Below are 27321 nucleotides of genomic sequence, written 5' to 3'. Positions count from 1 at the left end.
ATGCAGGACAGGCAGGTGCCATTTTCTGCTGATTGTTAGCATGGTAATCAATTAAATGTGGGTACTTATGGTACACACCAAGGCAATTCCTACATGTCTACATTATACATTTGGTGGAAGAATCTTGCTCTTCAAGAAGAGCTCATACCAGTGCGCTGCTTACAGAATAGTAGTTGACAAAACATGTTAAATGTGATGTACAAATCATGTCTCACAACTTAGTCTACATCTGTGAAGCAGTATGACAATTTAATGAAAATGTATTGTATCAGAAGTCTGTTTGCATTTAGAGTTCACCAGAGCAGATTCCAATCATTGATTGCCTGAAATGTATGAGACAGCTCTATTTACTGTGATTTTGTGTGTTTCTATCCTTCCTGCTCTCATACAGTTGTGATGTTTTGTCCGTTCAGATACCAACCACTGTGGAGGAAGAGGAATGCACCTGTGTACAGACCTCTAATTGACTTTGCTACACTGGAGGAGTGCCCCATAATTCTCACCTATCGTCTATACAGGGCCACAATCACTGAACTGTGTGAACAATTGGAGCCAGATCTCATTCCTGCTCTTCGTAGTCCTACTGCAATACCTCCTACAGTGCAGGTGCTGTCAGTGCTCCACTTCCTGGCTAGTGGATCATTTCAGGTGACAGTGGGCTTGGCTGCAGGTATGTCACAGACAATGTTTTCTAAAGTTCTGAGTAGAGTTTTGACTACCTTGCTAAAACACATGAGCAGATATATCACATTCCCCCAAATTGATGATTTGCCCACTGTTAAGGCTGCTTTCTATACAATGGGACATATTTCACGTGTGCCTGGGGCAATTGATGGGACCCATATTAGTTTGGTCCCGTCCCAGGATGAATGAGCAGGTTTTCGAAATAGGCAGAGTTACCATTCTATAAATGTTCAGATAGTGTGCCTTGCTGATCAGTATATTTCCCATGTTACTGCCAAGTTTCCAGGATCTGTACGTGATGCCTACGTAATGAGGAACAGCAGTGTCCCACAGATGATGCCAAAACTATAGAGAGAGAGAGTCTGGCTCATTGGTGAGCATGATGTTTCTCACAATGTATGTCACAGTATGTTACCTGGAGTTGTTCTCTGTGCTATTGTACACATGTAATGTGAGTATCTCACTAATTCCAGGTGACTCCAGCTACCCAAACCTTTACCTGGCTGTTGACACCAGTGAGGAATCCGAGGACAGAGGCTGAGAATCGATACAATGAGGCACATGGATGGACAAGAAGAGTCATTGAAAGAACATTTAAGATACTGAAAGCCAGGTTCAGGTGCCTACATATTTCTGGTGGATCCCTACCCTACTCCCCTGTAAAGGTCTGCCAGACAGTAGTGGCCTGCTGCATGCTTCACAATTTGGCCCTCAGAAGGCATGTGCCATTCCTGCAGGAGAAGGGGGGGACAACGCACCTGTGGCAGCAGAGGAAACTGAAGACAGTGGTGAAGATGGAGAGGAGGAGAATGTGGACAATAGGACACATCTGATGCACCAGTACTTCCAATGACAGTCAGGTAAGACTGTAGGTCGGTTCATTCCACCAGTTCAATGAAGATCTGTGTGGAAGCAATAATGTACCAAGCTCTAATGGGTGCATGATGAAAGCTGACACTGTTCCATCTGTGTTTAGTGATGGCAGTGGTATGATGATTGGTTAGAAAGCTAATTCTGCCTATGCAATCTATCAGCTGTTTTGCAGTTTCACATACATGTCCACATCCAACTGTGTCCTCAGTCCATACAGTACTTAGCATTTGTTGCTGGAAATGTAGTGTGAGTTTGAATTTGCTTACACAACTTCTCTGTGGTTTCATTGTTCCTGACAGTTTGCCCTGGACTAAGTGTTATAGAGGAGGGATTGGCTTACTGAGAATATGGCATAGCTAAAAAATGTGGTATCTTGTCTAAGGCTCTTACAAAAGTTGTGTATTGCTCACAGGTAGTACTTGGAGTTCATTGCAGTGCAAAATATTAAGTTGATGTGACCAGATGAATGTAGGCTGTCATGTTACAGGCGCTCATGTTGCTTTACTTCCCTTTACTGCTAATTTGAATGTCACTAAAGGTTTCCCTTTATTCAGATGTTGGTGTGGTCACTACTGTGTACTCATGGAATGCCTACAGACTGCTTTCACACAGTTTGGTGGATGGTGACTTGTGACAAGCACTTACACAAGGAATGTGTACCCCAAGCTGTCTGTACATTGGATGGATTCACACTTCACATGATATTTGCACATGGAATAAAGGTCAAGACATTGCATATGCACGCAAGAAATGCACAAATCCTCCTGTTGTGTTTAAGTGTGTTTATTACAATTACAAGAAGAAAGGGATATTGCAATTGAGTGGGGTGATGGTGGACAAAATCTTCAGTGTAGTGGGCAGGGTATTTTGTAGCACAGGTCCAGTATCCATGGGGCCATAGGACAAAGGAACAATGGCAGTCCAAAGTGTACAAGGTGTCTCATTGGCACACAAGGGAGACATGTTGGTGAGGCTCACTTTCTGGCAGTGGTTTTGGTCTTGGCTACTGTAGGAAGTTGGCTCTGTATGTGCTATTTCAAAGTAAGGAGTAGCATGCACAGAGTCCAAGGGTTCCCCTTAGAGGTAAAATAGTGGTAAAAATAGATAATACTAATGCTCTATTTTGTGGTAGTGTGGTCGAGCAATAGGCTTATCCAAGGAGTAGTGTTAAGCATTTGTTGTACATACACATAGACAATAAATGAGGTACACACACTCAGAGACAAATCCAGCCAATAGGTTTTGTTATAGAAAAATATCTTTTCTTAGTTTATTTTAAGAACCACAGGTTCAAATTTAACATGTAATATCTTGTTCGAAAGGTATTGCAGGTAAGTACTTTAGGAACTTCAAATCATAAAAATTGCATGTATACTTTTCAAGTTATTGACAAATAGCTGTTTTAAAAGTGGACACAGTGCAATTTTCACAGTTCCTGGGGGAGGTAAGTTTTTGTTAGTTTTACCAGGTAAGTAGGACACTTACAGGGTTCAGTTCTTGGTCCAAGGTAGCCCACCGTTGGGGGTTCAGAGCAACCCCAAAGTCACCACACCAGCAGCTCAGGGCCGGTCAGGTGCAGAGTTCAAAGTGGTGCCCAAAACACATAGGCTAGAATGGAGAGAAGGGGGTGCCCCGGTTCCGGTCTGCTTGCAGGTAAGTACCCGCATCTTCGGAGGGCAGACCAGGGGGGTTTTGTAGGGCACCGGGGGGGACACAAGTCCACACAGAAATTTCACCCTCAGCAGCGCGGGGGCGGCCGGGTGCAGTGTAGGAACAGGCGTCGGGTTCGCAATGTTAGTCTATGAGAGATCTCGGGATCTCTTCAGCGCTGCAGGCAGGCAAGGGGGGGATTCCTCGGGGAAACCTCCACTTGGGCAAGGGAGAGGGACTCCTGGGGGTCACTTCTCCAGTGAAAGTCCGGACCTTCAGGTCCTGGGGGCTGCGGGTGCAGGGTCTCTCCCAGGCGTCGGGACTTTAGGTTCAAAGAGTCGCGGTCAGGGCAAGCCTCGGGATTCCCTCTGCAGGCGGCGCTGTGGGGGTTCAGGGGGGACAGGTTTTGGTACTCACAGTATCAGAGTAGTCCTGGGGTCCCTCCTGAGGTGTTGGATCGCCACCAGCCGAGTCGGGGTCGCCGGGTGCAGTGTTGCAAGTCTCACGCTTCTTGCGGGGAGCTTGCAGGGTTCTTTAAAGCTGCTGGAAACAAAGTTGCAGCTTTTCTTGGAGCAGGTCCGCTGTCCTCGGGAGTTTCTTGTCTTTTCGAAGCAGGGGCAGTCCTCAGAGGATGTCGAGGTCGCTGGTCCCTTTGGAAGGCGTCGCTGGAGCAGGATCTTTGGAAGGCAGGAGACAGGCCGGTGAGTTTCTGGAGCCAAGGCAGTTGTCGTCTTCTGGTCTTCCTCTGCAGGGGTTTTCAGCTAGGCAGTCCTTCTTCTTGTAGTTGCAGGAATCTGATTTTCTAGGGTTCAGGGTAGCCCTTAAATACTAAATTTAAGGGCGTGTTTAGGTCTGGGGGGTTAGTAGCCAATGGCTACTAGCCCTGAGGGTGGGTACACCCTCTTTGTGCCTCCTCCCAAGGGGAGGGGGTCACAATCCTAACCCTATTGGGGGAATCCTCCATCTGCAAGATGGAGGATTTCTAAAAGTTAGAGTCACTTCAGCTCAGGACACCTTAGGGGCTGTCCTGACTGGCCAGTGACTCCTCCTTGTTGCTTTCTTTGTTCCCTCCAGCCTTGCCGCCAAAAGTGGGGGCCGTGGCCGGAGGGGGCGGGCAACTCCACTAAGCTGGAGTGCCCTGCTGGGCTGTGACAAAGGGGTGAGCCTTTGAGGCTCACCGCCAGGTGTCACAGCTCCTGCCTGGGGGAGGTGTTAGCATCTCCACCCAGTGCAGGCTTTGTTACTGGCCTCAGAGTGACAAAGGCACTCTCCCCATGGGGCCAGCAACATGTCTCTAGTGTGGCAGGCTGCTGGAACCAGTCAGCCTACACAGCTAGTTGGTTAAGTTTCAGGGGGCACCTCTAAGGTGCCCTCTGTGGTGTATTTTACAATAAAGTGTACACTGGCATCAGTGTGCATTTATTGTGCTGAGAAGTTTGATACCAAACTTCCCAGTTTTCAGTGTAGCCATTATGGTGCTGTGGAGTTCGTGTTTGACAGACTCCCAGACCATATACTCTTATGGCTACCCTGCACTTACAATGTCTAAGGTTTTGTTTAGACACTGTAGGGGTACCATGCTCATGCACTGGTACCCTCACCTATGGTATAGTGCACCCTGCCTTAGGGCTGTAAGGCCTGCTAGAGGGGTGTCTTACCTACACTGCATAGGCAGTGAGAGGCTGGCATGGCACCCTGAGGGGAGTGCCATGTCGACTTACTCATTTTGTTCTCACTAGCACACACAGGCTTGTAAGCAGTGTGTCTGTGCTGAGTGAGGGGTCTCTAGGGTGGCATAAGACATGCTGCAGCCCTTAGAGACCTTCCTTGGCATCAGGGCCCTTGGTACTAGAAGTACCAGTTACAAGGGACTTATCTGAATGCCAGGGTGTGCCAATTGTGGATACAATGGTACATTTTAGGTGAAGGAACACTGGGGCTGGGGCCTGGTTAGCAGGGTCCCAGCACACTTCTCAGTCAAGTCAGCATCAGTATCAGGCAAAAAGTGGGGGGTAACTGCAACAGGGAGCCATTTCTTTACACAAGCCCCCCCCAGCCTACAGGCCAGGAGACTCAGCCCAAGCTGGGAGAGTCTTCCTAGTCTGTCAGGCGAGGAAGAGTAGGAGAAATAGGCTGGTTAGTTGCAGGGCCTACTCTGCCTTACATCCTTCTGTTCAGGTCATTCCCTTTGGGGAACTGGCCCACTTCCACAGTGATAGGACCTAGTCTGAATTGCCTCTTGTCTGCCTCTTCAATGTCTCCACCCATTCTTTCTATTTTGGTCTTAGAGGTGTCCACCTCTGCTAACCTTATCTTGGCCAGGGTCACCCCTAGCTTACCCAGAGAGGTTACCCAGAGCTGGAGTAACCCCACCATGACCAATAGGGTCAGGGGGCCTAACTTGCCATTTGGCATGGGGTCAGACCACCATGCTAAGGATAGTGCAGCCATAAAGGCTAACACCCAGCAGAGGCCAATGACAGCTGTCAGTGCCCAGAACCACACCTTTAGCTCTTCACCTAAAAGGGAAGGGGCTAAGTTACAGGCTTCTTTGGGTTCAGGTTGCCTGTCTGCTGTATTGGAGTGGGGGGTTACCACATCTCGTAGTAAACACCCTTCTTCCACTCTTTCTTCTGTTAGCTGAGGAGCCACCCACTCAGGTTTAACAGTTGCCTGACTAGCCAGGACTTCTTGTGGGTCAGGTTGGACTTTATCAGGGCCATTTTTGGAGTTCTCCCCTACTGGAGCAGAATCTCCTTGGCTTGCTGTGACCTTGGCTAAAGGTTGTCCACCCTTCCTACTCTGTTTTCTTTTCTTCTTCTTCTGGGGCCTGCTTGCATTTACTGCAGAGGCAGGACTTCCAGAATCCTTGGGAGAGGACTGGCACTGGACCAGTTTCTCTCTTGGGCTCTGACTAACCTCTGGGTAGTCATTTCCAAGGAGACAATCAAGGGGGAGGTCTGTACTGACTACTACCCTTCTCCAGCTAAGAGTGCCACCCACTTCTATGGGTACTAAAGCCACAGGCCTCTTAGTGACCCTGTCTAGGCTAACTCTTACCCTGGCAGTCTCACCTGGGATGTACTGGTTTGAGAGCACCAGCCTGTCATGCACAATAATGTGACTGGCACAAGTGTCTCTCAGGGCAGTGGTTGGGATTCCATTCACCAGTAGGTGGTGGAAGTGTCTACTTCCCTCCGGAATCTCCAACTCACCTGTTGGGCCCTGTTTCCAGTTGAAGGCTATGAAGACCTCCTCATCTGAGGAGTCATCTCCCATGGCTACACTGGTTACCCCTGGAATTTTGTTCTGGGGTTTGTTTTTGGGACAAGAAGTGTCCTTGGTGTGGTGCCCAGACTGTTTACAGTTGTGGCACCATGCCTTAGTGGCATCCCAGTTCTTACCCTGGTACCCACCTTTGTTTTGGGTTGTGTCTTGGGGCCCACCCACCTGTTCTGGTTTTTGGGGGCCTACAGAGGACTCTTTTTCTTTGTTTCTAGTGTCACCCACTTTCTCCTGGGGAGTTTTTGTAACCCCTTTCTTTTGGTCACCCCCAGTGGAAGTTTTGGTTACCCTAGTCTTGACCCAGTGGTCTGCCTTCTTTCCCAATTCTTGGGGAGAAATTGGACCTAGGTCTACCAGATACTGATGCAACTTTTCATTGAAGCAGTTACTTAAAATGTGTTCTTTCATAAACAAATTATAAAGCCCAACATAGTCACACACTTCATTTCCAGTTAACCAACCATCTAGTGTTTTTACTGAGTAGTCTACAAAATCAACCCAGGTCTGGCTCGAGGATTTTTGAGCCCCCCTGAATCTAATTCTATACTCCTCAGTGGAGAATCCAAAGCCCTCAATCAGGGTACCCTTCATGAGGTCATAAGATTCTGCATCTTTTCCAGAGAGTGTGAGGAGTCTATCCCTACACTTTCCAGTGAACATTTCCCAAAGGAGAGCACCCCAGTGAGATCTGTTTACTTTTCTGGTTACACAAGCCCTCTCAAAAGCTGTGAACCATTTGGTGATGTCATCACCATCTTCATATTTTGTTACAATCCCTTTGGGGATTTTTAGGATATCAGGAGAATCTCTGACCCTATTTAAGTTGCTGCCACCATTGATGGGTCCTAGGCCCATCTCTTGTCTTTCCCTCTCTATGGCTAGGATCTGTCTTTCCAAAGCCAATCTTTTGGCCATCCTGGCTAACTGGATGTCCTCTTCACTGGGGCTATCCTCAGTGATTTCAGAGGTGTTGGTCTCTCCTGTGAGGGAACCAGCATCTCTGACTATTATTTTAGGAGTCAGGGTTTGAGGGACCCTGTTCTCCCTAGATAGGACTGGTAGGGGGGAATTTTCCTCCAAGTCACTATCCTCTTCCTCTGAGTTGCCACCCTCAGAGGGGTTGGCCTTTTCAAACTCTGCCAACAGCTCCTGGAGCTGTATTTTGGTAGGTTTGGGGCCCATTGTTATTTTCTTTATTTTACAGAGTGACCTTAGCTCCCTCATCTTAAGATGGAGGTAAGGTGTGGTGTCGAGTTCCACCACAGTCACATCTGTGCTAGACATTTTGCTTCTAAAAGTTGGAATACTTTTTAAGAATCTACAACTGGTTCTAGAATCTAATTCAAACTTTTACAAACTTTTAAACTCTAAAAGAAATGCTAAACAGGGACTTAACACACAAGGCCCTAGCAGGACTTTTAAGAATTTAGAAAACTTTTCAAATTGCAAAAATCAATTTCTAATGACAATTTTGGAATTTGTCGTGTGATCAGGTATTGGCTGAGTAGTCCAGCAAATGCAAAGTCTTGTACCCCACCGCTGATCCACCAATGTAGGAAGTTGGCTCTGTATGTGCTATTTCAAAGTAAGGAGTAGCATGCACAGAGTCCAAGGGTTCCCCTTAGAGGTAAAATAGTGGTAAAAATAGATAATACTAATGCTCTATTTTGTGGTAGTGTGGTCGAGCAATAGGCTTATCCAAGGAGTAGTGTTAAGCATTTGTTGTACATACACATAGACAATAAATGAGGTACACACACTCAGAGACAAATCCAGCCAATAGGTTTTGTTATAGAAAAATATCTTTTCTTAGTTTATTTTAAGAACCACAGGTTCAAATTTAACATGTAATATCTTGTTCGAAAGGTATTGCAGGTAAGTACTTTAGGAACTTCAAATCATAAAAATTGCATGTATACTTTTCAAGTTATTGACAAATAGCTGTTTTAAAAGTGGACACAGTGCAATTTTCACAGTTCCTGGGGGAGGTAAGTTTTTGTTAGTTTTACCAGGTAAGTAGGACACTTACAGGGTTCAGTTCTTGGTCCAAGGTAGCCCACCGTTGGGGGTTCAGAGCAACCCCAAAGTCACCACACCAGCAGCTCAGGGCCGGTCAGGTGCAGAGTTCAAAGTGGTGCCCAAAACACATAGGCTAGAATGGAGAGAAGGGGGTGCCCCGGTTCCGGTCTGCTTGCAGGTAAGTACCCGCGTCTTCGGAGGGCAGACCAGGGGGGTTTTGTAGGGCACCGGGGGGGACACAAGTCCACACAGAAATTTCACCCTCAGCAGCGCGGGGGCGGCCGGGTGCAGTGTAGGAACAGGCGTCGGGTTCGCAATGTTAGTCTATGAGAGATCTCGGGATCTCTTCAGCGCTGCAGGCAGGCAAGGGGGGGATTCCTCGGGGAAACCTCCACTTGGGCAAGGGAGAGGGACTCCTGGGGGTCACTTCTCCAGTGAAAGTCCGGTCCTTCAGGTCCTGGGGGCTGCGGGTGCAGGGTCTCTCCCAGGCGTCGGGACTTTAGGTTCAAAGAGTCGCGGTCAGGGGAAGCCTCGGGATTCCCTCTGCAGGCGGCGCTGTGGGGGCTCAGGGGGGACAGGTTTTGGTACTCACAGTATCAGAGTAGTCCTGGGGTCCCTCCTGAGGTGTTGGATCGCCACCAGCCGAGTCGGGGTCGCCGGGTGCAGTGTTGCAAGTCTCACGCTTCTTGCGGGGAGCTTGCAGGGTTCTTTAAAGCTGCTGGAAACAAAGTTGCAGCTTTTCTTGGAGCAGGTCCGCTGTCCTCGGGAGTTTCTTGTCTTTTCGAAGCAGGGGCAGTCCTCAGAGGATGTCGAGGTCGCTGGTCCCTTTGGAAGGCGTCGCTGGAGCAGGATCTTTGGAAGGCAGGAGACAGGCCGGTGAGTTTCTGGAGCCAAGGCAGTTGTCGTCTTCTGGTCTTCCTCTGCAGGGGTTTTCAGCTAGGCAGTCCTTCTTCTTGTAGTTGCAGGAATCTGATTTTCTAGGGTTCAGGGTAGCCCTTAAATACTAAATTTAAGGGCGTGTTTAGGTCTGGGGGGTTAGTAGCCAATGGCTACTAGCCCTGAGGGTGGGTACACCCTCTTTGTGCCTCCTCCCAAGGGGAGGGGGTCACAATCCTAACCCTATTGGGGGAATCCTCCATCTGCAAGATGGAGGATTTCTAAAAGTTAGAGTCACTTCAGCTCAGGACACCTTAGGGGCTGTCCTGACTGGCCAGTGACTCCTCCTTGTTGCTTTCTTTGTTCCCTCCAGCCTTGCCGCCAAAAGTGGGGGCCGTGGCCGGAGGGGGCGGGCAACTCCACTAAGCTGGAGTGCCCTGCTGGGCTGTGACAAAGGGGTGAGCCTTTGAGGCTCACCGCCAGGTGTCACAGCTCCTGCCTGGGGGAGGTGTTAGCATCTCCACCCAGTGCAGGCTTTGTTACTGGCCTCAGAGTGACAAAGGCACTCTCCCCATGGGGCCAGCAACATGTCTCTAGTGTGGCAGGCTGCTGGAACCAGTCAGCCTACACAGCTAGTTGGTTAAGTTTCAGGGGGCACCTCTAAGGTGCCCTCTGTGGTGTATTTTACAATAAAGTGTACACTGGCATCAGTGTGCATTTATTGTGCTGAGAAGTTTGATACCAAACTTCCCAGTTTTCAGTGTAGCCATTATGGTGCTGTGGAGTTCGTGTTTGACAGACTCCCAGACCATATACTCTTATGGCTACCCTGCACTTACAATGTCTAAGGTTTTGTTTAGACACTGTAGGGGTACCATGCTCATGCACTGGTACCCTCACCTATGGTATAGTGCACCCTGCCTTAGGGCTGTAAGGCCTGCTAGAGGGGTGTCTTACCTACACTGCATAGGCAGTGAGAGGCTGGCATGGCACCCTGAGGGGAGTGCCATGTCGACTTACTCATTTTGTTCTCACTAGCACACACAGGCTTGTAAGCAGTGTGTCTGTGCTGAGTGAGGGGTCTCTAGGGTGGCATAAGACATGCTGCAGCCCTTAGAGACCTTCCTTGGCATCAGGGCCCTTGGTACTAGAAGTACCAGTTACAAGGGACTTATCTGAATGCCAGGGTGTGCCAATTGTGGATACAATGGTACATTTTAGGTGAAGGAACACTGGGGCTGGGGCCTGGTTAGCAGGGTCCCAGCACACTTCTCAGTCAAGTCAGCATCAGTATCAGGCAAAAAGTGGGGGGTAACTGCAACAGGGAGCCATTTCTTTACAGCTACAGTCTCCGGAGGATGTCTGGCTTGCAGGGAATGCTTGCGGGGTGGTTCTTCTGATACAGAGGGAGGGGAGCTGGTGGTCTGTGAGTCATGTGGCAGGTTCTCCAGTCCACTAACTGCAGCCAATATAGAGAGCTGGTCAGTACTCTGGCTAGTGGAAGGGGCCCACTGGTGTGTTGTGGACTCACGCATGATGGTGGCAATTTCACTGAGCACTCCTGCAATGGAGGCCATGTTGGCCTTGTTGGCCTGCAACTGCTGCAAGACCTCCTGGTGGTGTTCCCTCTGCAGCCTCTGGTTCTCCTGCAAGATAGTAAGTACCTGGCCCAGCCTGTCCTGGGATTTCTGGTATGCTCTGGTCCCTCCTGGGCAGTCGGTTCCCTGGGTTGGACCACCATTTGGTGCACAGATATCATCCCACTGGCCCTGGCCCCCTGTGCCTGTGTCCCCTGAACTATGTGCCCACTCCCACACCCACTCCCACTGACACCAGGACCTTCTTCGTCTTGCCTGAGAGGTGTTGACTCCTGTTCCTGTACAGGTGGGCACACTGTTGATTGACATGTCCTGGGACAGAGGTTTGGGGACGTTGGGTGGCTGCTGTTGTCATGGAGTCCGATGTGGGGTGCTCTGGGGTGGACTGTGTGTTGCTTGTGGTGTCTGACTGACCAGTGGTACCAGATGGGCCATGGAGATCTTCCAGATTCAGACATCCAGAGTAGCTGTCATCACTGGGGCCTTCTTCTGCTGGAGGACTGGGCAGACGTGGCACATGCTGTCGGCTGACATTGGCTGGGGTACTTGTGGACATGTATGAAAGTTGTTAATTTCATCCTCAGGTACATGTTCAGCATTTATGGGTTTCCCTATGGGATGGGTGTTGTTCGTCCACCTTTGGTTTGTGTATGTTGATGCATTGTGGGATTGGTAGCGCTTCATGCTTACCGTGCATTACTTATGTGTGTGAATGCTGACCTTGGAGAGGTGTGATTTAAGTGGGTTGGGCATGCAGGGGAAAATTGATGGGGTGGTTATAAGTTTGGGATGGAGTGGGTTGGACAGAGATAGGGTGATGGGGAGACATGCCATGCAGGTGTACGTCGTGGTAGAGAAGTAATTGTGAATTACCAGTGTCCAGCCTACAGTGATTCCAGTGAGGCCTTCGGGATGCAGGATAGCCAAGACCTTCTCCTCCCATGTTGTCAACTGTGGGGGAGTAGGTGGGGGTCCACCGCCAGTCTCCATGACGGCACTGTGGTGCCTGGATGCCATTGCACGCACCTTCCCCCATAGGTCGTTCCACCTCTTCCTAATGTTGTCCCTTGTGCGTGGATAGGTTCCCAGAGTTCACCTTATCCACGATTCTCCACCATAGCTCCATCTTCCTAGCAATGGATATCTGCTGGACCTGTGCACCAAACAGCTGTGGCTCTCCCCTGGCGATTTCACCTACCATGACCCGCAACTCCTCATAAGTGAAATGGGGGTTCTTTTCTGGGGACATGCTGATTGTGTAGTGAGTGTAGTGTGTGTGTGTTGTGCAGATGGTGGAATGTTTGGTGGGGGTGCAGGTTGTGTGAGTATGTGGGATGCTGTGAAGTAGTGATTGAGTGTAGTGTTATTGTGTGTGTTTGGTGTAGAGGTATGATGTGTGGTGTGATGTGTGAAGAGTGTATAGGTGGCTGTGGTTTGTGTGTGCAGTTCTGAGGATATGTGGGCTGGCCACGTGTAGCAGATTTTTGGATTTTGCTAAGAATTGTGGGTTCTGTGGGGGTGTGTTTTATAGTGCTGTTGGTGGGTGTGTACGGTGCGTGTATGTGTATCTGGTGTGAGTAATTCAGTCTGGCCAATATTGGCTTCTGTTGTTGTGGAGTGGCAAAATCGACTGTGGCTGTACTGCCGTTGAGGGACCACTGTGGTGATTCGTGGGTCATTATTTGGAGGGCAATTTGTTGTTGGCGTGGTGTTGAGGGTGGTGGGACCGACTCTCTCCCACCTTTGTTGGCTCTGGCGGTGTTGAAATTATGGCTGCTTTCTGGCAGTTTTGTTTTTGTGACACATGATACAGTGGGCGGATTGCCACCTCCACGGTGGTCTTTTGCCAGCCATCACCACAGCGGTCTTCGGTATATACCGCTAAAGTCATAATGAGGGCCCATGTGCCTTAATTTGTGATGTTTATTCCACATTAGGTATGCCAGTCACTGTTAACCAGATCACCTGTTGTTGTAATGCATTCTGCCCAATGTGTTATAATAGCCGCCAAACACGCATTAAAAATGTTATTTCTACAGCATATTGGCCACTTTTGTTTTTAGCCACAAGATGGTCACCAAAACTAATGTTGGTGGTTTGATGTAAAGCTGGACAAATTATAACATCCCCCAAACCATCAAATATGGCAATCAACTGCTTTCTGTTATTTTTCAAAGGAAGTGGAGCCTACACACTTGACTCCATCTTCCCTCCAGGAAGTTCCGTAATGGTGCTGCTCCTCTTGGCCAGATCACGCATCAAACAAAGTCCCAATAGAGATCTAATCAGTTATATGGTCCTCTGAGGTGCCAGTACACTTACTCCTGATATCGCCTCCCTACTAGTTCTAATTGCCAGCTGTTGGTCCCGAAATGTACTTCTTAGCACAGCACTGTTTCTTTTCTTCTCCTGTGTGTCACTAATGTTGAAGTAAAGAAATCAGGGGACACCAAGCTGTTGGTGAATCTGTCTATTAGATTCAGCATAGTTCATATTTTCCATCCTGCCTCCTCGTTGTCTGTTTCGTATCTACCCCACTTTCCATTCTAGAACAAATCCTGCTTTGGAAGCATGCTATCTGCATGCAGACAGCACTCCTTACAAACAACATTACACCTTGGAAAATAGGAACATGGCTAGCTGATTGGGACATATGTACTGGGAGCATAAAGTCAGGGAAACAACTTATTTATTTACCACTTACTACGTCTATTGTTTAAGAAGACCAGTTGTGTGTGAGCAATACCACTACTTGGAGTGGACTTTGGATCAACCCATTGCTTATGATTGCTTGGCTTTATTGACAGTCTGATGTACTTGCAATTTATTGCATCTCTTTCCTTGCTTTTGTCTTGTGTTCGACGCACCCCTGAAACATAGCTCCTTTTCCTTCATTTTCATTGGATGAATTATATTATTCAAAATCAGGGAACTACTTTTCTATTTACCCACCGTTTGGTACGTCGCAGAGAGACTGTTTGAGCAAAAAGAGTAGGGTACTTAGAATTCTGTCTCACTTCCTCCTTTGAAGCAGCCATTTGCGAGGACAGTGCTCTAGCGCTCCCTCCCGAGTTAGTATTTGAGGATTATGCCAGTGCGGACGCGCAGGGATGTAAAGGTGCTCCACACGCAGCCCGTATAGTTTTAATTTGATCAAATGAATTGCAGCATTTAGGAATTTCGATTTTGATTACTTAAATTGATGCATTTTGTAATCTTGGACGGAAGAGGCCTTTTCTATACTTTGTGCTGTAAGTAATTACCCACGCTTCAGTCCACCACAGGGAGACTGTTTGAGCAGAAAGGGTAAGGTAATACAAAATTTTCTAGCTTTGCAACAAGAATTTTAGATTCTATTAAGGACACGGAGGAGGATTATGCTTCTCAATCTTTACTACTCTAAAAGAGCAGCCTATTAAAAAACAGTAAACACAGAAAACACACTATAACATGAGGCTTTGAACCACGCCCCTCGTATAACCCCCCAATAATAGTCCAATACAGTCTATAAAATAGAGAGGCACCATCTTACTTCCTCTTTCTTTGCAAAAGTCTAATACCACTCTCAGATGAACAGTTCCATACATGGTCTTCCTGGATAACTTCAATACCAAAATAACTTATCCCCAAGTCTTGCAAACAATGAAACAATGGAAATCCACAAATCTTTACACCTGTTGGAATCAGTTCCTGCAAGAAAAGAAAATATGAGTTCCAATTCCACTCCAATAAACAAAACAAGGGAGGGCAAGTTACATCACAGAATATTGCAACACAAGCAGTAAACATCAAAAATATATATTTGACTCAATGAATGGGATAATCCCCGCCACTGTGTCCTTTACAGAAGCTACAATTCTTGTTGTAAAGCTAGAAAATGTTGTATTCTATGTCAGGACCGGAGGCTCCCATTATTCTGGTTTAAAGCTGATCCACTATTAAAGAAGAAACATGTACAACCAGTTTATAATAAAACATTTTAACATGGAATCACTTGACCAATTGGCGGCTTGAATAATGTCTTCTAATCTAGAACCCCAAAGAAAAGCTTTTGAAGCCATAGCTCCTCTGGTGGAATGAGAACCATTCAAAGATACATTGATGCCTGCTTCTGACATTACCCACCGAACCCAGGGGACCAAAGTGGCGGCTGAGACCGGTTGAAAAGGTTTCTGCATAGATATCAGGACGGGTCAGAGAGGATCCAATCTATAACTAGCTGTGCATTCCTCATATACTTTTAAACACCTAACCACACAATGATTTTTGTTAATTGGAAATGCAGGATAGTCAATGTAGGAGGCGGGCCTGGCTTATAGTGGGTACCTTGTGGTACTTACACCCTGTGCCAGGTCCAGTTATCCCTTATTAGTAGAATAGAGGTGTTTCTAGCAGCTTAGGCTGATAGAAGGTAGCTATGGCAAAGCAGCTTAGGCTGAACTAGGAGACATGCAAAGCTCCTACTATACCACTTATATCATATAGCACAATATCAGAAGAAAACACAATACTCAGAGTTACTAAAAATAAAGGTACTTTATTTTTATGACAATATGCAACAAGTATCTCAGTGAGTACCCTCAGTTAGAAGGTGAGTAATATACACAAGATATATGTACACAAACCCAAAACAGGTAAGTAATAGTAAGAAAAGTAATGCAAACAGTGTAGAATTACAATAGGATGCAATAGGTGAACATAGGTCTAGGGGCAACACAAACTATATACTCCAAAAGTGGAATGCGAATCACGAATGGACCACAGACATATGGGAGCTTGTAGAGGGTCGCTGGGACTGTAGGGAAACAGTCAGGTGTCCAAGATACCCCACCCCAAGACCATGAAAAGTAGGAGTAAAGTACCCCTACTACCCAAATAGGACACAATAGTCGTGATAGGGGGATTCTGCAAGAACCACAAACACCAGCAAAGCACTGAGGATGGATTCCTGGACCTGAGGACCTGCAAGGCAAGGGGACCGAGTCCAAGAGTCGCAATAGTGTCCGGGGGGCAGGAGCCCAGGAAACCCCGGATGAAGGTGAAAGAAGGCTGCCTCTGGGTGGAAGAAGCCAAGGATTCTGCAACAACGAAAAGGGCTAGGAACTTCTACTTTGGATGGAAGATGTTGCACGGCGTGCTGGATGTTGCAGAAGTGTTTCCATGCAGAAATACCAAAAACAAGCCTTACTAGCTGCAAGGGTCGCAGTGGAGGTTTTGGGTGCTGCTGGGGACCAGGAAGGACCAGGATGTCGCCCCTTGGAGGAGGAGACAGAGTGGGTGCCCAGCAACTCAGAGAGCCCCCACAGAAGCAGGCAGCACCCACAGAAGTACCGGAGCAGGCACTTAGAAGATTTGTGAACTGGAGTCCACTCAGAGTCACAAAGGAGGGTCCCACAACATCAGAGTCCAACTCAGAGGGTTGAGCACTGCAGGCAGAGTGCTGGGGACTCAGGCTAGGCTGTGCGCAAAGGAATCCTTGGAGAAGTGCACAGAAGCCGGAGCAGATGCAAATCACGCAGTACACAGGGTTGCAGTCTAGCGTGGGGAGGCAAGGACTTACCTCTACCAAACTTGGACTGAGGGATCACTGGACTGTGGGGGTCACTTGGATATAGCTCCTGTGTTCCAGGGACCACGCTCGTCGAGATGAGAGGGGACCCAGGGGACCAGTGATGCAGAAGTTTGGTGCCTGCGTTAGCAGGGGGAAGACTCCATCAACCCACAGGAGATTTCTTCGTGATTTCCAGTGCAGGGTGAAGGCAGACAGCCCTCAGACCATGCACCTCCAGGAAGCAGTCGAGAAAGCCGGCAGGATTAGACGCTACAATGTTGCTGGTAGTCATCTTGCTACTTTGTTGCGGTTTTGCAGGCGTCCTGGAGCAGTCAGCGGTCGATCCTTGGCAGCAGTCAAAGAGGGAAGTGCAGAGGAACTCTGGTGAGCTCTTGCATTCGTTATCTGAAGAATACCCCAGAGGAGAGACTCTAAATAGCCGGAAAAGGAGGTTTGGCTACCAAGAAAGAAGGATTGGCTACCAAGAGAGGTAAGAGCCTATCAGAGGGAGTCTCTGACGTCACCTGCTGGCACTGGCCACTCAGAACAGTCCAGTATGCCCCCAACACCTCTGAATCCAAGATGGCAGAGGTCTGGGACACACTCCAGGAGCTCTGGGCACCTCCCCTGGGAGGTACTGGTCAGGGGAGTGGTCACTCCCCTTTCCTTTGTCCAGTTTCGCGCCAGAGCAGGGCTGGGGGATCCCTGAACCGGTGTAGACTGGCTTATGCAGAGATGGGCACCATCTGTGCCCATCAAAGCATTTCCAGAGGCTGGGGGAGGCTATTCCTCCTCAGCTCTTCACACCTATTTCCAAAGAGAAAGGGTGTAACACCCTCTCTCAGAGGAAATCCTTTGTTCTGCCTTCCTCGGCCGGGGCTGCCCAGACCCCAGGAGGGCAGAATCTTGTCTGAGGGGTTGGCAGCAGCAGCAGCTGCAGTGGAAACCCCGGAAAGGCAGTTTGGCAGTACCCGGGTTCTGTGCTAGGGACCTGGGGGATCATGGAATTGTCACCCCAATACCAGAATGGTATTGGGGTGACAATTCCATGATCTTAGATATGTTACATGGCCATGTTCGGAGTTACCATTGTAACGCTACACATAGGTAGTGACTTATGCAAAGTGCACGCGTGTAATGGTGTCCCGCTCTCACAAAGTCCGGGGAAATTGCCCTGAACGACGTGGGGGCACCTTGGCTAATGCCAGGGTGCCCACACACTAAGTAACTTGGCACCCAACCTTCACCAAGTGAGGGTTAGACATATAGGTGACTTATAAGTTACTTATGTGCAGTGAAAAATGGCTGTGAAATAACGTGGACGTTATTTCACTCAGGCTGTAGTGGCAGGCCTGTGTAAGAATTGTCTGAGCTCCCTATGGGTGTCAAAAGAAATGCTGCAGCCTATAGGGATCTCCTGGAACCCCAATACCCTGGGTACCTAAGTACCATATACAAGGGGATTATATGGGTGTACCAGTGTGCCAATGAGAATCGGTAAATTTAGTCACTAGCCTGCAGTGACAAATTTAGAAAGCAGAGAGAGCATAAACACTGAGGTTCTGGTTAACAGAGCCTCAGTGATACAGTTAGGCACCACACAGGGAACACATATAGGCCACAAAGTTATGAGCACTGGGGTCCTGGATAGCAGGACCCCAGTGACACATAACAAACACACTAACAACATAGAGTTTTCACTATGAGCACTGGGCCCTGGCTAGCAGGATCCCAGTGAGACAGTGAAAACACCCTGACATATACTCACAAACAGGCCAAAAGTGGGGGTAACATGGCTAGAAAGAGGCTACCTTCCTACAGTCAACAGAAATAGACAAGCATTTAGTGCTTCCAGAAATAAGAAACGAAACTCCAGAAGGAGAAAATAACCTACCTGCTAAATCTAAAGCTTTCACATCAGAAACTCTACGAATGAGACACAACAACGTGATCAATTTCGCAAACAGTTGTTTCATTGTTAACAAAAGATTGTCAGGCCAAGCTTTCAAAAAAGGATAATAAAATATTTACATCCTATAGTTGCGAATAACGTGGTTTGGGCGGATTAGCCACCCTGATGCCTTCAAGCAATTTACATACCAAAGGATGTTGACCCAGTGGTTTATTATTTATCCATTCATGACCTACAGAAGCAGCTGATCTAAAATTATTTACTGACCTGTAACATAAGCTTGTTTCTGCGCATTCTGCCAAAAATGTTATAATGTCCTTGATTTCGGATCCCAAGGGATCCACTTACCCTTGAAGGCACCAAACCACCCACTTTCAACATGCCAAGGAATATCTTTTGCGGGTGGACGGACCCCAAGCTTTTTGCAGCTGAAGGTGAAATGCCTTGCACTTGGGTATGTCTCCAGATACCTTCCAGGCCATAAGGGTTGTCACGTAGGCTCTCATTATTCTAATGAGACTACTGGATTTTGAGCAGCAAGATTGTCCACGGTGTGGGAGACTGAGTCTGACCCACCTGTGGGTGACACCTGTCGCTCCAAATCTGGGTTTTGCCCCGGCTAACTAGAAGTGCCTCGTCTCTCCCGAAGGGTAGAGATGATTGGGCAGCCGAGCGCATGACATATCATACTTCTCAGGGAAGTTGTGGTCACTCAGGTCGCATCTGGTTCTTTCATTCCCAATTCAGTCTCATATATAAATGACAATGGAAGCAGTATAGGTTTTAAAGACTGGTTTAATAAAACAACTGCATTTTAGTTAGCAAAGCGTGAGCTGCAATAACCAGAATGACACAACATGACAATATTAAAATGGTGACGATGAGAGTGAAGAATAAGAATAACACTATCATATTGCCACTAGAATCGATGGACTATTTTCGATCTGAATCATAATTTCAGCACAACATGTTAAGCTCTAATCCTGCCTTTCAGGTTCCCCCGGGAGGACATCGACCCTCATACCTGACCAAAGGCCTGTAGTCTGCATTAGCATCTGCAGTGAAGCATTCAGCAATCAGCATAAAGTTGTGGTTCCCTCGCTGGAATATCCCTCTTGACGTGTAATGGGACTAGAAAGTGTTTTTATAAAAACACAGCTAATGTTCTAAGAAAATGTCCCTACGTAAAGATGTGTATTTTCTGTGAATGTTGGAGACTAAACTTCTGCCACGTTCACCGGCAATGTACCAAACTGTAGCCTTGACTGAAGCACAAAGAGATCAAGAATGTGTTGTTTGAGAACACAGTGCTGGGCTAAGCAAAAAAGTTAGATAGAAGAAATTAAAACAAGACCGTAAAACTAGTTATTGTAAAAATAACAATGCAAAACCAAATAAAATATATCTAGGTCAAAGTGCACAGCGGCCTAGTGTATTAAACTAACGTGCATGGAGCTATAGCAAAAATGGCTACACAACAGGGTCAGATGACTCTCCAGATATCATAAGGGTCAGATGACCTGCTAACAGAACGGGGTGGGGAGATCCCACTGTGTCCAGGAGGAGATGTGGGAAGATCGGGAGCTACAGGGGCAGAGCAATGGACAGCTCCAGAAGAGATGGAAGCCACGGTTGACTCTTCCATACAGGAGTGATGATAATCAAGGATGCCGATTGGAGCCTCGTGAGCGCCGCTACTCTAGGAATCATGGCCAACGGAGGAAAGGCATAATTCATTTGAGTTAACCAATCCTGTAAAAACACATCTGTTGCCAGGGCCAATGGATCCGGTCTCCAACTGTAAAATCTCAGAATCTGAAAATTGAGACGAGATGCAAACCGATCCACCTGACATGGACCCAGCAAATACACAATCTTCTGAAGACAAACAGATTAAGCTTTCAGTTGCTGGAATCCTTCAGGAACCGAGAGTTCTAGTCTGCCACATGGTTGTCCTTCCCTGGAAGGAATTCCGCTATCACTATAATCTTTTGTGATAGTCAAGGATGCCAAAATTATCAGGCAATGTTCACCAAAAGGCGTGACCTTGTTCCTCCCAGGCGGTTGATGTAACGAACCGCGGACACATTGTTCATCCTCAAGAGAATGCAACAATAGCTCTTGAGCGGGAAGAGGGATCTGATGGCGAACTAACCCGCTCCAGAGTTCCAGGCAATTTATGTGGAGACGTAACTCCTTGGATGACCGCCGACCTCCTTTCAAGAACAGTCAGCATCTTGCTCCTCAGCCCCAGCGACTGGGATAAGACTCTATCACAATCTCTTGTGAGGCTCCAAAAATAGCCCTGCCATTCAAGGCTTCCATGTTCGACAGCCACCTTTGGAGTTCCTCTCAGGCTTCGAGAGTTAGCAGAACCAGATGATCGTATGAAAGATCCTGTTGAAGGTAGTGAATCTTCAATCTCTGTAGAGCTCTGTAATGCAAAGGCCCCAGAAAAACAGTTTGAATCAAGGAAGCAAGTAGCCCCACAATCTGAGCTAGGGACCTCCAAGAGACCACCTGATTCCATAACGTCACGTTCAATTCTCTCTTGATTGATTTAATTTTCTGAGAAGGAAGCAGCAATTGAGCTTTGACTGAATCTACCTGAAACCCCAAGAATTACATTTGTTGTGACGGAATCATAGAAGATTTTTTGTGATTGATCACAAACCCCAGATTTTGAAGAAGAGAAACTGCCCATGACAGATGAGTTAACAACAGGCTTCAACAGTTTGGTGAACACCCACGGGGCCGAAACCAGGCCAAATGGGAATGTTAGATATTCATACCAATTGCCCCTCCAACAGAATTGAAGAAACGTTCTGTGGGAAGGGGCAATGGGAACCTTTAAATAGGCATTCTTGAGATCGAGACAGACCATTCAGTCTCTGTCCTGAAGGAGATCCCTCAAAAGATGGATACCTTCATCTTGAAGTGGCGATAGACTAAGATGGGTTGAAACGTCTGAGGTTAAGAACCAACCTCTGACCGCCTCTATTCTTTTGGACTACAAAACATTGCTGCAGAAACCCTTTGGGTGCTGGGAAGTTAGGGTGATAGCTTGCTTTGCCAGCAGTTCTTGAATTTTGCAATCAATAAAGGATTTGTCTAGTTAGGAAAAAAGGATAGGAGGCGGCGAAGGTTGTAGAGGTGTGAACATTTTTTGATGGGATAACCTTGTACCATATTCAGTACCCATACATCTGAGGAAATGGTGGCCCAATTTTGAACATAATGTTTGAGTTTGCTCCCTAAAGGAAGATAAGGAAGAGAAAGGACCTTGCTAATATCCCACACTGGTCAACCGTCCTTGAAAATGACCAGCCCTTCCAAAAAGGGGGTTGAACATGCGTTTGAGGGACGACTGAGACCTATCCAGTGAAGTGAAGGTGTTCAAGAGCTTTGCAATATCCTTTACGAAGCGATCTCTAAATAACTGACCATCACCCAGGGGTCCCGCTTCAGTAGAAGCGAAATCCACAAATTGAGGGTCAATGCGAAGCAAGACGGATTTCCTTCTTTCGGATGCCAAAGCACAGTTTGCATTCCCTAAAAACAAATGGCTCATTGAGTCCATCCAGCCCGAACCTCTGGGTGGATAGCGGCCCCAGCTAGTTCTTGAATCTTAGCTAATGGGCCCAAAATATCTAGGAGCTTGTCCTGGCAAGCCCTCAGTGCTGTATTTATCCCTTTTTAAGGATCCTTATTATATTTCTTAAGGAATGTCACCATAGTAATATCGATTTCTGTGATGACAGCAGTAATATGGGGGAGATCAGGACGTGGACACTCAGATTTCATTCTGGGTCTGACATCTTTTTCAAACCCTTTCCTAATATGCAACTGCATATAATACGCCACTGCAGGGACTGGGGTCCAGTAGGTTGATCTGGGTTGAATCATATCAGAGGGTTTGAAAGAGAAAGGAGAAGGAGCAACAGTTGAGGAGTGTTTGCGTTTCTTATCGCATTTACAAGCTTTACAGGATTCATGAGAAGAAGAAGAGTCAGAATCTGAATCAGAGTGTGGGGAGGATGTTAAAAGAATAGGATTAGGAGGAGTGGACGCAACTGCGTATGCATGCTCAGGAAGAGAGGGAAGGGTAATGTTGCCCATCTTGATGGAGTGGGACCAAGGTTGCTCAGAGGAAGGGATAGAAGGAGAAGAGAGATCTCCAGAAAGAAGGGGGGGAGTTGCAGGTCCTGCTAATTCAACAAGCTGTTTGGACAGAGGTTGCAGGACTGAAGAAATAACCTTACCTAGTGATTCTTTTCACTGAAGGGTCAATGACATGTACAAAGCAGGGTTCAAAGTAGTAATATGCGTCCTCATAAGGGCCAGACATTTCCAGTCCTCGATCATAAGACTCATTATCAAACATGATAATGAATATCATAGCCCATGTCCCAAAGGGAAGCAAGGTACTCCCAAGTAAGACCAATCAATAATCAGAATGCCCAAAAGGACTAAGGGGAGACCCAATCCAATTATTACAACCCCGGCCTTCCTTGGCCAGGGACGTCAGAACAGGAGTGATGCTGAACCAATAGAAAACTGATTCCAAAATGTATCCCTTAAACGGGGATGACCAGATAAAACAGTTGTCAATAGTAGCAATATTATTTAAGATCACTGTCTCTTATCTTTAAGCGTCCAAAAAGCTCTGTTATTGCAGTCTGGGGTTGGCATCAACCAGCTTATGGAGAGGACAGGCGACAAAATGTCACTGCCTCTCCCATAGGCCGCACGTGCGTGTAGCCCAATTGAGCTAAGTCGCACGTCTCAAAGGTGCGCTTCACAAGAGGTAAGCGTACCGGAAGTCAGGCAGCGAGTTGCCTGACTTGTCGGCCGCACCGCCAAACAAGACAGGGAGATAATGCCTCCACAGAGGCTAGAACAGCTCCAAAAGCAGATCTGGGGGATAATGCCTCCACAGAGGATAGAACAGCTCCAAAAGCGAAGCAAAAATGTTATCCACCTGTAACTATGAAAAGCAGTTTACAGAGTGGAAACTTTAGGGCAAACTTCGGAAAAATAACTTCAGACTAGGCGCAACATGCACCCTAAAAACATGAGTTGGAAGGGATGTGCGCAATGGATCAGGTGCATCCCACGGTGGAAACACCGGGTCAGCGCATCTTTGCACATAATAAAACTATTCACATTAAATGTCAAATGGAGAGGCACGTATCTTGACTGACGAGCAGCAAAGAAAGAGGAAGTCAGATGGTGCCTCTCTATTTTATAGACTGTGCTGGGCTATCATTGGGGGGGTTATAAGAGGAGCGTGGTTCAAAGCCTCGTGTAATAGTGTGTTTTCAGTGTTTACTGTTTTTTTTATTGGCTGCTGCTTTGGAGTAGCAAAGATTGAGAAGCATAATCGTAGCCTCTGGTCCTGACATAGAATTACAGTTCTGCCTCACTTCCTGCTTTGAGGCCACCATTTGCAAGGTCAGAGCTCCCTCCGAGTTAGTATTTGAGGAGTGCGGACGCACAGTGGATGCGCCGTTGCTGAGGCAAGGACCAAAACCCAGGGTGGCTTGAACTCAGCAACGACTAAATACTCTAAACTAAAGCTGCTAGAACTTGCCAACGCCATGCCTAGGGCCTGCCATCATGAGTTAGACCTGGCTGCGGATGGGACTAGGTATGAGAACTGTGGGTTCTCACCTCTGGATTCGCAAAAGCTTATCCCAGAAGACAAAGCAAGTCACACCCTTCAGACCTCAACTAAGTTGTACTCTGTGAACTGGAGGTCGTTAGTCCAACACAAATTGAAGGTGTAGGACTTTCTGGAAGAGCATTAACCAGATGCAGTCTTCCCTACTGAGATTCGGTTCACAGAGGATTCCTCTCTAGGCCTACTACAAGCCACTCCAAAAGGTTTTGCTATTAGAAGACTGGATAGACAAGCACTGAGAGTTGGGGGAATTCCAATAATCTTCAAACAAGCATTACAATGCACGTTCTCCGGCGCATCGAGGGATGCGAAGCAGCCATTTTTACTTTGGCTTTGACCAAGAACTGTACGTCTCTGGGACCCTGATTTATTGCCACTTGGGTCCCCCCCATTCCGATCCGAAGCCTCCAAGATCATCTGTGGCGTACCCCAAGGATCGTCCCTCAGCCCAACACTATTCAACGTCTACATGGCCCCGCTCGCCCGCGTCTTCCGGCTGCACGACCTCAACATCATTTCCTACACCGATGACACCCAGCTGATCCTCTCCCTCACCAAGGACCCCCTCACCACCAAAGCCAACCTCCATGAAGGAATGAAGGCCATCGCCGAATGGATGAAGAACAGCAGACTGAAGCTGAACTCGGATAAGACGGAGGTCCTCATCCTCGGCGCCAACCCCTCAGCCTGGGACTATAGTGTAGCCATTTTTAATATAGATTCATGCACATTAGTTTAACATACAAGGCCGCTGTGCACTTTTCCCTAGATACATTTTATTCAGCCTTGCACTGTTATTTTACAATAACCAGTTTTACGGTTTTGTTTTTATTTCCTTCTATCACACTGTTTAGCTTAGTTCAGCACTGTGTTCTCAAATAATGCATTCTTGATCGCCCTGTGCTTCAGTCAAGGCTACAGTCTGATACATTGCCGCTAAATGTAGTAGAAGTTTAGTCTCCAGTAGTCGTAGAAAATACACATACTTACGTAGGGACATTTTCTTAGAACATCTGCGTGTTAGTTATAAAAACACTTCCTAGTCCTAGTACAGGTCAGAGGGAGATTCTGGCCAGGAACCTACAGCTAGATGCTGACTGCCCCGTTGCAGATGCTGATGCAGATTACAGGCCTTTGCTCAGGTATGAGGGTTGATGTCCTCCCGGGGGAACCTGAAAGGCAGGCTTAGAGATTCACATGCTGTGCTCAGAATATAACTTAGAGAGAACATAATCTAGTGGCACTATGATAGCCTTATTCTTGTGCTACACTCTCATCGTTACTATTTTAATCCTACTGTGTTGTGTAGTTCTGGTTATTGCAGCTCACGCTTTGCTGTCTAAAATGCAGTTGTTTTATTAAACCGATCTTTAAAACTTAAACTGCCTTTATCATTTCTATGTGAGACCGCACTGTGTATGAGAGAACCAGTTGTGACCTGAGTGACCACGACTTCCCTGGGAAGTGCTAAGATGTCATGCGCTCGGCTGCCCAGTTGTCTCTTCCCTTTGGCAGAGATGAGGCACTGCTAGTTAGCCGGAGCAAAACCCGGATTTAGAGTGACAAGGGTCCTTTACCGTGGGTCAGACTCAGTTCCACACCCTGTGAACGATCTTTCCGCTCAAAATCCAGTAGTCTCATTAGGATAATGAGAGCCTACGCAACATGGCGCCGCCATCGTTTGGTCAGGCTCTAATTTTCGGGTCCACCGGTATATCTTGGTCTCATATAATACAATGACCCCTCAGTTCCGTATACGGAGATGTCCGTGGTACTGAGGATTTCCACCACCGCCGTATAGGTAACCCTAGTTTACAGCAGATGGTTGTTCAAGCTTGAACCTTAAAAGGAAAAAAGACCCTGTCTTGGTGTGCCTTCTCTGAACCTTTAGTGCTTTATAATGGAAAATCCCCAGGCTGTACAAATAGCTCTTAATATAAGACAACCACTTACGACACATTTATTAGCACATGGACTTACAACACAGTGGTGGACGCTCACCCAGCCTATAGAACAGAACTGTTCTATTGTTGGGTCACATTTCCAGCAGTTGATGGGAACACAAACACATTCCATACATATACAGTTGTGAATTTGCCTGGGCAGTACAGGAGGTATGCATACTTAGAGATACCTCTATCTTATCAAGAACATAATAATGGGCTTGATGGCGCCCTACCCCATACAATATTACCAGTAAGGTTAGGTCCACTAAGTAATGATGGTCCGACCTGGCCTTTATTGGCTGATCCTGCGATTGCGAACATGGCAGTAGCCTAGGTTTAACGCTTATATACTGAATTAACAGCAATATATAGACGTTTAGTACAATTTGTGATGCAGACACTAAATATAAACCCAGCGCGTGCTGCTCCAGCACAACCACATACAGTAACACCAGGTATAAATCCGGTGACTGTACACTCTATTATGGGTAAAGTCCCAGGAAAACAAGAGAAGACTCCATTTTGGCTTGCACAAAAAATTAATATGCTGGAGGCGGTATTTCCCATACGGGACCTCAGGATAAACATAGAATATTAACTATGTGCTTGCCCTTTGGGATGGTTCCTTCAGTTGAACACTGTACCACCTGGGGCACGGTATTTGCCGCGCTCTATACAACGGCACATGGTACACCGACACTAGCCAACCTACCGGAAGTGCTTAAACAAATTCAAGATGAATACGGGGCTGCACCGGCCTTAGATTTAGGAATGCAACTGATGGGCAACTTTGCCACGGTTTCTTCAATTATCCTAAGTAATCTTAAAGGGGAAGCAGCTGCACTTGCAGTGCGCATGCGTCTTTGTGACGTTCCGCAACAAGATCAGGAGCGGGAACTGCCTAAAATAATAACGGAAACATATTCCAGTATCGATCGAGATAGCCTTGGGGCCAGACCACAAAAACCTAAATTTCAGGGTAAAATTAATAAAGACAATACTAAGCAACAACCTGAGGGTAACAAGAAACGCTGGGAGAAAAAACAATAAAACACCTAAAAAAGAAAGGGGAGAATCTCCACGTACGGAGACCCCACAGAATAGGTATAATCTCAGAAATCGCGAGAATATAAAAATGCCTGATAGCTATCAATATACTGATACACGCCAATCTCGTTCCTTTCAGGACTCATCGGAAAAGAGAAATGAGAGAGGTGGGCGATCAGAGCGGAGAACAGAGTACG

This window comes from Pleurodeles waltl, chromosome 11 (assembly GCF_031143425.1).
Source record: "Pleurodeles waltl isolate 20211129_DDA chromosome 11, aPleWal1.hap1.20221129, whole genome shotgun sequence".
In the NCBI taxonomy this organism is placed as follows: domain Eukaryota; kingdom Metazoa; phylum Chordata; class Amphibia; order Caudata; family Salamandridae; genus Pleurodeles; species Pleurodeles waltl.
The sequence above is the reverse complement of the archived record's forward strand: the minus strand, read 5'-3'. Positions refer to the sequence as shown.